The sequence below is a fragment of the Phyllobates terribilis genome, unplaced genomic scaffold (assembly GCF_046119375.1).
Source record: "Phyllobates terribilis strain yellow unplaced genomic scaffold, ASM4611937v1 Scaffold_5__5_contigs__length_657084704, whole genome shotgun sequence".
Classification (NCBI taxonomy): domain Eukaryota; kingdom Metazoa; phylum Chordata; class Amphibia; order Anura; family Dendrobatidae; genus Phyllobates; species Phyllobates terribilis.
In genome coordinates this window covers 155993520-156006365 of record NW_027362765.1, presented here as the reverse complement: position 1 = coordinate 156006365, position 12846 = coordinate 155993520, and positions in this window count along the sequence as shown.

Genomic DNA, 12846 nt, shown 5'->3' with positions numbered 1-12846 from the left:
GCAAGAGGCTCCTGGGCCCCAACACCAAATCTTTAACAGCCCCCACCTACCAGGTGCCATTGATAACACTGGTGCCTTTGTATCTGGCACCACGGCCTGCCCGCTCCTATGGCTATGCTCCTAAACCACATCAACTTTTAGCCTCTGCAACAAGCACATAATAATTCTAGATTCTGCCAGTGATTTCATGGATCAAAGCTGGGGATTCTTATTTCTATTCAAATCCTGCAGACTACGCCAAGTTGTAAGGTGCCTAGCACGGTAGCCGTGGGCAAGTTACTTCTCCTCCACGCCCTGGCACTTTACAAACACACAATATCCCAGTTCATAAAGCCCCCGTCTCACATAGCGAGATCGCTGCTGTGTCACGGTTTTGGTGACGCAACAGCGACCTCACCAGCGATGTCGCTATGTGTGACACTTTGCAATGATCAGGCCCCTGCTGTGAGGTCGCTGATCGCTGCAAAGTGTCCTGGACCATTTTTTGGTCGTTGCCCTCCCGCTGGTCAGCACACATCGCTGTGTGTGACCAGCGGGAGCAGCGATCAGGCTGGTAACCATGATAAACATCGGGTTACTAGGGGCACACGTGCACTTAATAACCCGCTGTTTATCATGGTTACGAGCCTGCTAAAGTGAGCGATAACCTCCCGCTCACCGTAGCAGAGTGGTAACCATGATAAACAACGGGTTACTAGGTGCGCGTGTGCCCCTAGTAACCCAATGTTTATCATGGTTATCAGCCTGCTCCTACTTCAGCAGGCTGGTAACCAGGAGCAGGACATCGTGGAAAGATTCTTTCCACGATGTCGCTGCTCCCCTGATCGTTGGTGAGCCTGCCTGTTTGACAGCTCACCAGCGACCACATAGCGACGCAGCAACGATCCCTGACAGGTCGTATCGTTGTCGGGATCGTTGCAGCGTCGCTAAGTGTGACGGGGCCTTAAGTGTTGTGCTGTGTACATTGCATTGTACTTACTTGGAGGCTGGAGGCCTCCACTGTCTCTACATCTTCAGGTCCAGGATCAGCCGCACACACATCAGGGGACACCTGGTTCATTTTAACAAGATCAACTTTACTGGACACTTCAAGTACATCAGTCTTTAACACGCAGTATGGGGCACAGCACCCTCCAGTTCTTGTTCCATTAACACAGTACATTTCAAGCATTTGCTTATATTCAGCTCGTACTATCCCTACTTTAACAGGTCCTCTTAGCCCTAGGGACTCCCCATCCAGCACCGCAGTATTCCAGAGATCCGCTATGTTTCCCTCTCACGGTTCCCTGTCCAGCTTCCTCCGTATCGAAGGGATTAGGGCACACTCCTCAGCGCCTAGTTTGTGCCGTGGGCCCCGGATGTTGCAGCAAGGTACACAGGAAATTTGGTACGGCTTCATACCGCCAGAACAATATGTACTTCACTAACCTCCAGCCCACTGCACCTTGAACTTGGCCTTGTCTCTCACTCTAACTCTTACTAACTAAACCAGGAAGTGGCTTCCTTTTCTACTTGCTCTAGCCCCCTCCCAATTCTGGGATAATCCCAAAATATTAACTGTATCATGCCTTTGTGTACCTACAGTGACTATCTATATCCTAAGCTCTAAACTATACCCTATACTTTCCCTGTACCTGAGCTGAGTATACCAGAGTTACCTTAGGCATTACCTTTGTAATACCCACCCCGCAGCCTCAGTACCTATCACACTATACATTAGTTACATTACACTTTATACATTTCACATGTCACCATAAAACGCATGTCAATATTCACACTACGCAATTTGTTGTCTTCAGCGGCAGATACACAACAGTCTCTGTCACACCCTTACAGCCATTAGAGGGTTTTGTAGGAGTAAGGATTTTTCACACAAACATATTTTTGGTCCATTTGCTGTGCGTATGAAAATGGACCTCCCACAGACAGTACACGGACCACTGCACACGGACCACTGCACAAGGACCACTTTACACTGACCACTGCACAAGAACCACTGCATAAGGACCACTATACACGGACCACTGCACACGGACCACTGCACAAGGACCACTTTACACTGACCACTGCACAAGAACCACTGCATAAGGACCACTATACACGGACCACTGCACACGGACCACTGCACATGGACCACTGCACACGGACCACTGCACAAGAACCACTGCACAAGGACCACTGCACAAGGACCACTGTACACGGACCACTGCACACGGACCACTGCACACGGACCACTGCACAAGGACCACTTTACACTGACCACTGCACAAGAACCACTGCATAAGGACCACTATACACGGACCACTATACACGGACCACTGCACACGGACCACTGCACATGGACCACTGCACAAGAACCACTGCACAAGGACCACTGCACAAGGACCACTGTACACGGACCACTGCACACGGACCACTGCACATGGACCACTGCACACGGACCACTGCACACTGACCACTGCACACTGACCACTGCACAAGGACCACTGTTAGAGAATGGGTACTTCAAAAGAACAATTTTCTACTTGGACCAACAGTCTGTGTGAAAAATTTTGCCGCATGTACTAGTTTGATCCTTTTTTTCAGATGAGACTCGCCAATCTACAATATTTTCAATGGGTGAACAAAAATATACATAAACCATCAATGTGATATTTGGCCTTGTATAATATTTTTATTGTTGATTTTTACAAACGGATGCCAAAAATATATGGTGGCGTACGGGTGTAAAGTCAGGTGAAAAATTGTCAGATTTTTTCTGGGTAAAAACAGATTCTTCATATACTCACGTGAATTTAGCTCATTCACAATGTCATGTGTAATATCTGTGTTTTTACAGATAGAACACGTATCCCATTATAGTTTATGGCGCTATTCACATGTTAGCGTTTTTTGTGGACCAAGTGTCCACTGTAACAAGAACAGAGGCATGTCTGATTTTTAAGTCTCTAATGGCATCTGTGTGATCTACATTTTTCGCTGTTTGCTCAGAGAAGCTTCAGAAACCTTCATATGTGAAAGAGGACTAAGGCCTCGCTCACAACACGGCGTATAACAGGGCCAAGTGCTATCCGGTGTTTTATCGGACAGCACTCCGAACAATGTTATACTATGGGGCAGTGCAGATCTGCAATTTTTTTCTATAGACCGAATCGATCTGTGGAAAGAATTGCAGCATGCTGCGAGTGACTCCGCAAATTGGATCACGTGCACCCATTCAAGTCTATGGGTTTGTGTAAAACATCATACTGCACTCGGATGTGATCTGAGTGCAGTCAAATATTTGCGGGCACAGACAATGGAGAAGATGGAGAAATTAAGTTCTCCGTCTTCTCCGCACTTGTGATTCGATTCTCTCATCCGAGAAAATCGGATCACAGTGAAGTGACACTCCGATAAGAGTTTAAGCCGAGTCTCATTACCATAATGGGTCAAATTCTCTCGAATGATAGAATCTTCGCTCGTATGAGGGAGCCCTAACACTAGTTATATGCCGCCAATGCTGGTTTTAAATATTGAAATCAATGGGTAACACTCCATATAAAGCGCAGATGCTGGTCTAAACATAAGTCTCAGAAATAATCCTTAAAGGTAATCTGTCAAAAGGTTATTGCTACCCCATCTGAGAGCAGCATGATATAGGAGTAGAGACCCTGATTACAGCAATGTGTCACTTACTCGGCTGCTTGCTGTAGTTGTGATAAAATCACTGTTTTTTCTGCTCCAGAACTACCACAGTTCTCTGAATACTGAGCGTTGTATAAATCCCACCCACACCACTGATTGGCAATTTTCTGTGTACACTGTGCATAGACAGAAAGGTACCATTCAGTGGTGGGGACGGACTACCTGGCAGCAGGTTTACTAGTCCTCTAATGATAATCTCTTGCTGATAAAACAGAAATGTTATTAAAACATCAGCAAGTAGCCCAGTAAGTGACACATCACTGGAATCAGGGTGTCACGCACGCAGGTGGCCCACGTGTTTCGTGAACCCACTGTGCCACCGGGCTTACCTTGGAGAGGCTACCTGGTGTTCACTTGAGCTCCTGATGGTGGAGTCAGGCTTGAACTGCAGGTAGCCGCCAGGTACCACTCCTAGACAGTCCCTGGTACTGCAGCTGCTGACACCAAGGGTCAGGTACGCATACACGGACTGGACTCCGGCTCAGTTCAGACTACTCTTCAGGCAGGACGGTTACTGACACGGAGTCACAGACAGGACTGGATTCGGAGACTGGTTTTACGAGTCCGGATATATACAGTACAAGTTCAGACACTGGCTGCTCAAGGACCAGGGGACGAGGTTCAGGCACTGGCCACACACGGACCAGGGGATGAGGTTCAGGCACTGGCTACACAAGGACCGGGGGAGAATTAAGCAAATGAATAAAAGAATATGATCCACACATAGTAATAAATAGATCACAATTACTGATGCAAAGGATAGAAAATACAAATACATAAATGGGTGAAAAAAAAAAAAAAAAAAATGAAAATAATCATTGGACTAAATAACTCCCATATATTCCAACAAGGCAAAACAGAGTACATATACCGTGAATGCGATCGTTCCATATAATGTACACACTAGGTAATATTACTGCATGTTAGACATTAAATATACATCATGGTATCGGTTCTTCAAGGAATCGGTGGAAGGAGACCAAAATTATTATCATAAGTTCCTTATAGACCGCAGATCTCCTAGTGGATAGACAGGTATGTACAGCAAACTGGACACCAAAAATACAAGGAGGCAGCAGTAATTGTCTCTGTTGTCCGGCCAGTAGGAAAGTAATGAAATACCAGAATTGCGGAGGTAGAGGGTATGGAGTGAAGAACGTGCCGGGTCTCCAGGTTACATATGCGGTGGTGCCGTGGCACAGGTGTTGTGGGAGCGTTACGCTCTGTGAGTGGGCAGCTATGGGTAGCATGGAGAGCAAAGAGCGAGTAGAGAAAGGTTGGGCATTCGATCCAAACATCATGGAGGGGGCAGAGTTAATGAATGCCGAACGTTGAGAAGTCAGCTGAGAAATGAAAACATAGTATTGTGGGCGCAGCGTACGAGGGCAAGATAGAGGAATCAGCATCATATCGGGCATGTGGGGGCGCAATAAGAGCTCCGATTGTATTCCAGTGGTTGAATAGGGGGAGATGTGCATCATGTGGAGTTAGGATTATTATACAAGGGTAGCTTAATATGGCAGAAAAGGAGTAACGATATAGATAAATGGCAGTGGTCATAAAAGAAGAGAGGATGGAGAAGACAGGAAAAGGGAAGAAAAGAAGGGGGAAAAGGAAGTAAAGAAAGATACATTATAGGCGGCCAGGTATGGAGCGTATTACCTGACTGCTGCCTTCCATAATGAATTCAGCGGTTCTGAAAGATAAACAGACATAAATATTTTACACCATCAGTAGAGAATTACACGGAATAAAATGTTGCAAATACAGTATATTCAAGTATGATATTATTCCATTGGAAAGGGTCAGAAACTCCTGGTACATTACATTATGTATTAATACATATCTCCTATTCAGCCCTTTGGGAGAGTGTGTTTGTAAAGTGTGAAGCCAGTAAGATTCCCATTTCCACAACAGTTTGATACAATTGGCCCCCTCTTATGGAACAAGTACCTGCTCAATGATTTGAAACTTCAGCTGTGATTCCAAATGTTTTGCTTTAAAAGGGTTTTCCAACGAACAAAGTACATATTAATTAAGAGATCTTGGAATAATAATAAATTCACAATTGGATGTGTTAAAATAAAATGTTCCTGTGCTGAGATAATCTTATAAATGTGCCCCTGCTGTGTACTGTGTAATGGCTGAGTCTGACCGTACAGGGACATGGTCTGATCATACAACATCTCCTGGGCAGGGAGGAAGCAAAAGAGAGTATAAAGACAGGACAGCATGGAAGAATCAGCTGCATTCTCATGCTGTCCTGTCTGCATACTCTCTTTTTTAACACATCTATTTGTGGAACTTATTTTTATTCCAAGATCTATTGATTAAAATGTACTTTGTTCTTGGGACAACCTCTTTAATGAAGAGTTTGGGGCGTGGACCCCAAGTTTTCCTACATCTGATTATTGACTTGTGGCCGGAAATTCTGTCCCTCACTGGTTGTATAGTCTCGCCTATGTACACCAGGCCAGACATAAATTTGATAAGGTAATGACTGTTGGAATTGTGGGTAAAATAGCCTCTAACAGTGAAGGATTTCCCTGTGTGAGGATGAGTGAAGGAGTCTTCGTTAATGATGTTAGAGCAACAGTGGTAATAGAGATAATGAATTGCGCCATTAGAGACCTTCTTCATACTGCCCCTATCTGCTATAACCTTCTGTACTCTTGGGTTTGGTGGACTTTTCAGGCCCATTATTACTGGATTTTGGAAGTTCTCTATGTTAGGATATGGCCTATATAAAAGTGGCCTGTGGTTCCTGACTTGGAAGGGCTGAATCATCACGTTGGGCCACATACACTTTGTACCTTTACAAACGGACATCTACATTGCCTCCATGTTGTACATTGGGTTTATTTCAGTCTACATACTAAAAGCTTCTACAATCACATGAACTGAACATTGGAGTGTGCTGGCGTTTTATGGATTAATTACAGCATGGAAAAGGGTTTTTTTAAAGGCAAGGTATTTTTTCCTGTTATCAGTCATTTGAAGACAGTGGAGAGCCTGTGGTGGTCATCTAGGAAAAAATCCTGACCCCCACTGTCTCCGCCTCATATATCTCTCTACCTAATAACCTCCAGAAACAGTGATATTAGCCTCTCATCTCCTAAAATCCACATTGACAGGTCTCTAACTTCAGATTGGGATTCCGGCCCTAGACTTATGTGGTATATACAGAAATATTGCATGCCCTGATTTTCCTAGGACAATCTACTTATTTTTCCATCGCTGTAAATCTGGAATGCTTTTTTTTTTCCTAGAATTCGTAGTGCGGGCTCCATGGATTAGTAGGATTAGTGGTAGCATTAACCTGCCTGTATGGTTACAGTGTGTGAGGATAATCTCTTTGTGGGACAATTATAATACGACTCATGAACAGATGTAAAGTACATAGGAAACAATGGCTGCCCTTATTATAGAATGTCTCGGTTCTCCCTCTCTGTAGGTTCTCTTCTTAGACATGGCGATTGCTTGCTGACTTCATAAAAGGTCAATTAGACTATTGGCAGTATAGACCTGTTTCAGACAACCATATAATAGCGGCATTGCAGCAAATTCTCAACGTAGGCTGTATTCACATGGATTGGATTTGACACAGACACAGCCATGCATGTGAATGGGGTTCCTCCACCCTGTTTACTTGCAACAAACGTTTTCCAGGTGGACTTTTGGCGCCACCCTGAAAAAAAATCCACTATGGAAATAATTAATGGCCTAGAATCATCATGCAGATTGGCACCAAAACTGCAGCAGAAATACTATGGTCGGCCTCAGATTTCCCCTGTGGAAATACACATCAGATGTATGAACATCACCTAAAGGCCTCCATACACATTAGACTACAATCAGCCAAACCCGTTGACATTGGTGGGATCAGCCAACAGACTAATATGTATGGGGGCTTCCCAACTCTGCCTCGAGAGTTGATATGGGTGGCATTAGGATTGGCATTTTGGACTTGGCCTATCCTTTTGTTCTCCACAAGATAAGCCGCTGCCAGAGGAGTCTCTCTCATAGAGAACACAGGAGTGCTCGGCCAAGGAAGTCAGGGGAGATATGAGTATGAGGGTGTCTACTGTAGACTTGTCAAATTTTCAACCTCAGTATATCAGCAATGAGTCTTTCCTTTCATTGACTGTAAACAGAGATCTTGAAAATGGTGAAGATTTGACACTTATGTAAGAAAAAATATATAATTGGTGGAGAAAGGTTGAACTTGATGGACCTAGGTCTTTATTCAAGCTATTTGCAACTATGTAACGTTCATGAACTTTCCAGTCTGCAATAAAGGATTTTCCAAACTCAGAAAGTGATGGCATATTTTTTTGATATTTAACATATGAATAGTGCGGTTGCAACTGCTGTTACCCCACAATTCTTTAAAATTCTTACCAAAAACAGTGGCACTCAGTTCAGTTCTGGTCATGTGCCTGGTATTTCAGCATTACCTTGATTGGGGATAATAACATAATGATATAAGCTTGTGTGGAATAATAATGATAAAATGTCACTTTCTGTAGGGGCGCAAAGGGGTCTTCATCCTTCATATAGATCAGGAGGATCCCTTTTACATGGTACTGTATTGGCGCACTTTGTTTGGCAATCCAGGTGTGTCTAAACAGAACATTAAGCATGTAGGATACTGCGACATTCAATAATTTGTGCCACAAGGATTCTTAAAAAGGTTCAACAGCACAAATGTCTTAAATTGCACCTCCACTTTTACACTTTAAAAGGATTGGCTAATGAAGAGAACCCATGTCCAGGCGCCCCAGTAGGAAATATACACTGCTCAAAAAAATAAAGGGAACACTTAAACAACAGAATAGAACTCCAAGTGAATCAAACTTCTGTGAAATCAAACTGTCCACTTAGGAAGCAACACTGATTGACAGTCAATTTCACATGGTGTTGTGCAAATGGAATAGACAATAGATGGAAATTATTGGCAATTATCAAGACACCCTCAATAAAGGAGTGGCTCTGCAGGTGGGGACCACAGACCACATCTCAGTATCAATGCTTTCTGGCTGATGTTTTGGTCGCTTTTGAATGTTGGTTGTGCTTTCACACTCGTGGTAGCATGAGACGGACTCTACAACCCATAGAAGTTGCTCAGGTAGTGCAGCTCATCCAGGATGGCACATCAATGCGAGCTGTGGCAAGAAGGTCTTCTGTGTGTGTCGGCGTAGTGTCCAGAGGCTGGAAGCGCTACCAGGAGACAGGCCAGTACACCAGGAGACATGGACGGGGCCGTAGGAGGGCAACAACCCAGCAGCAGGACCACTACCTCCGCCTTTGTGCAAGGAGGAGCACTGCCAGAGCCCTGCAAAATGACCTCCAGCAGGCCACAAATGTGCATGTGTCTGCACAAACGGTTAGAAACCGACTCCATGAGGGTGGTATGAGGGCCCGACGTCCACAGATGGGGGTTGTGCTCACAGCCCAACACCGTGCAAGACGCATGGCATTTGCCACAGAACACCAGGATTGGCAAAGTCGCCACTGGCGCCCTGTGCTCTTCACAGATGAAAGCAGGTTCACACTGAGCACATGTGAGAGACGTGACAGAGTCTGGAGATGCCGTGGAGAGCGATCTGCTGCCTGCAACATCCTTCAGCATGACCGGTTTGGCAGTGGGTCAGTAATGGTGTGGGGTGGCATTTCTTGAGAATATTTCATTCATTCAGATCTAGGATGTGTTATTTGAGTGTTCCCTTTATTTTTTTGAGCAGTGTAGTTGCCAAACAGGGGTCGTAACCCCCTCTCTTGTATTTCATGGATTGACATTCAAGTGAATGAAGTGGGAATTTACTAAGATTCCTGGTGGAGAAGAGTAGAAAATTATGCACGTCTGTGCCTTTTTTTGGCAGGAGGAGTGGCAAGTTTATCATTTATGGCAGAAAGTGGCATAAATCATGGAACAAATCTACTCCAGACCATGGCTGTCATAGATTGACAATGTCAAGAGGTTTATAACTGTTAACAAATTTGTGGCTTAAAGGGGTTGTCTGGGACTATTGATGACCTGCCGCGGGGATACCGAGACAGTGAGGGGCCAGAAGATCGCGGCGTCTGGTTACACAAACTCCTACACTGATTAGAACTGCTTCAGCATCCTATTAAACAGTGCCGGTTTTCCTTGCTCTGTCATGGCATGGGTTAATCAGTTCAGTTGATCTCCTGGAGCTCTCCATCCTGAATTGTCTCAGCTGTTCTGTGTTGGCCACTCCCCTCTGGTATATATGCTCGCCACTGGCACTTGGGAGTTGCCAGTGATAGCGGTTCTACTTCCTGATTTGGAGTTGAAGGAAAAGTTCATTGTTTGGAGTTGGCGGTTGGAGAGCTTTTCAGGAAATTGCTGCGTGGAGTTGGTTTGCGTGTTTATCCTTAATCTCTCCCATTTGGTTTGTGCCTCCTATTCCTCCCCTGTTTCCCATTCTTTTGTTTTGTGAGTGTATTTGTATGATTGTAGTTCTCTTTTATCCCTATCTGTTAACACCTGTTTGTCTGCTTAGTGTTTTCCAATACACTTCGGCCTCACACCTCCCTGGGTGGGAGTAGGAACAGATAAGGGTTAAGATAGGAGTATAGCAAGGTACGAGACCCCGGCATCTCCACCATCCCAAGCAAGGACAACTAAACAATGTATGACGCTGCAATGTTCTGTCGGAGCAGATTTCATCTGATCAATGGGGATGTCAGATGTCAGAACCCCCCACTGATTTCATATTGATGACCTATTCTATGGATAGATAATCAATAGCTTAGTCTTGGACACCCCCTAGTAAATTACCCCCCTTAAGACCCTATTAACAAGTTATTGTCTCCAAAGTTAATTCCAAACGGGACTGCCTTCTGCTGTACCATTAGGGTCCCTTGTTATGTCAGAGTCTTGGTCCACTAGCACTCTTTTGGGCCCGTATGATCATGGTCACCATGTTTGTGCAAGGCTCTCTGCACTAGACTTGCGGTAACATGGGAGGGGGTCATCTACTGAAAAGTAAATGTAGATGGATATCATGTTGTCAGCCGGTGTCCAGACCCTTTGGATCATTCATGATTCTTTTGTCATGCAGAAGGCAATCAGGACTGCAGACCTTTCTCCTGCCAGCGTTCTCTGCAGGTTGTATGGCATTTAGGAGTCTGACATAAGATGCAATTATGTATAAGCCCTCAGGCCTGGCTAAGCCCCCTCTTCAGATGCAATATATGCCAGTGTGAGATCCTGTCCCTGTGCTGTGAGTCAGACACCGCAGTGAGTCACCGCCAAACTGCCGAGCATCAAGACCTCTCCTTAGGACATGAGAAGAATGTGTAATGCTGCAGTCGATGCTTCTACATATTATTATTACCACCATCACTCACATCTCTCAATAGGGATCAAGAGTGATAACGATCCCTATGAAATAGCCCACCCTCCTAGAGGACGTGATGCCAGGGCAAAGCCAAAACAGGACCTATAGCGTCCAGCAGAAGACATTCCGCCTATCTGAAGCTAAACTACCATTATTGGTTGCCAGGGTCTATCACTTGGTGGGCACTTGTATGTCATCATACGCATGTATTGATTGTCTACAATTCATGCGGGGAAGGATGTAGACCCAAACTAATGGCAAGTGCCAAAATGTTGGGTAGCTTTGATGCAACAATAAGGGATGAAGCTACGTCTCTCGTTATCCCCCAGTACCCGGGGCAAATGTCCTGTTTGCACCTTCTTCCCAGCTACGACTCAATGGAGGACAGGAGTTGAAAGGTGAGATGAAAGAAGAACTGCTCTGCCAACTCTCTAGGACCACCAAAATGGTGGCACCTATCATCAGGAGAGACCGCTTCTTTTTCTGGCATTGCTCTGCTTTTGCTTTCATACTGCAGCAGACCACATGGATGGACATATAACTGGTGCAGCAGCACAGGGGCCCAAGCGGTAAAGGGGCCCATTAACACCACCAAAACATGTGGAATTGTGCATTATGATGATCTATTGGACTGTAAGGGCCCATATACTGTTCTTTCACAGGGGCCCTTTTCTGTCTATGTCCACCAGTGTCAGACAATATTATCTTGGTGCCATGATGAGATGCCTTATAGTGCCAGCATCACCAGTGGCACATATAACAGCCTATATAACAACGGCCCTTGTCATACTAACATATTGTACCATACTGTGCTGCCGGCTGCGATCTGCAGCATTACTATATGCTATGCAATATGGTGTAATGAAAAATATGATTTCAAGTTGGCAGCTACTCTTCTAAACCAGATCTCCCCCTCAGAGGATTAGCCCTCCGCTCTCCTCCTTTCTCACATTCCCTCCTTTCCCAGCAGGACTGGGCGTTTCATGAGAGAGAGAGAGAGAAAAAAATACTGTTCTGGTTACCATGGAAACCAGCTCTCGGACTCAGCAAGTTCCCAGAACCTTCTGCGGTGGGATAGACAAGAGAGTGAGTGAAAATAGTATAAATGGAAAGGAGAAAAAAAATCTATAGAAAACAACTGCAAGCACAGGCTTCTGGGAAAAAATCTGCAAAAAGCAACAGCTTTTTCAACAAAGAGGATTTTCTATATACACTGCTCAAAAAAATAAAGGGAACACTCAAATAACACATCCTAGATCTGAATGAATGAAATATTCTCATTGAATACTTTGTTCTGTACAAAGTTGAATGTGCTGACAATAAAATCACACAAAAATCATCAATGGAAATCAAATTGATTAACCAATGGAGGCCTGGATTTGGAGTCACCTCCAAAATTAAAGTGGAAAAACACACTACAGGCTGATCCAACTTTGATGTAATGTCCTTAAAACAAGTCAAAATGAGGCTCAGTATTGTGTGTGGCCTCCACGTGCCTGTATGACCTCCCTACAATGCCTGGGCATGCTCCTGATGAGGTTACGGATGGTCTCCTGTGGGATCTCCTCCCAGACCTGGACTAAAGCATCCGCCAACTCCTGGACAGTCTGTGGTGCAACGTGACGTTGGTGGATGGAGCGAGACATGATGTCCCAGATGTGCTCAGTCGGATTCAGGTCTGGGGAACGGGCGGGCCAGTCCATAGCTTCAATGCCTTCATCTTACAGGAACTGCGGACACACTCCAGCCACATGAGGTCTGGCATTGTCCTGCATTAGGAGGAACCCAGGGC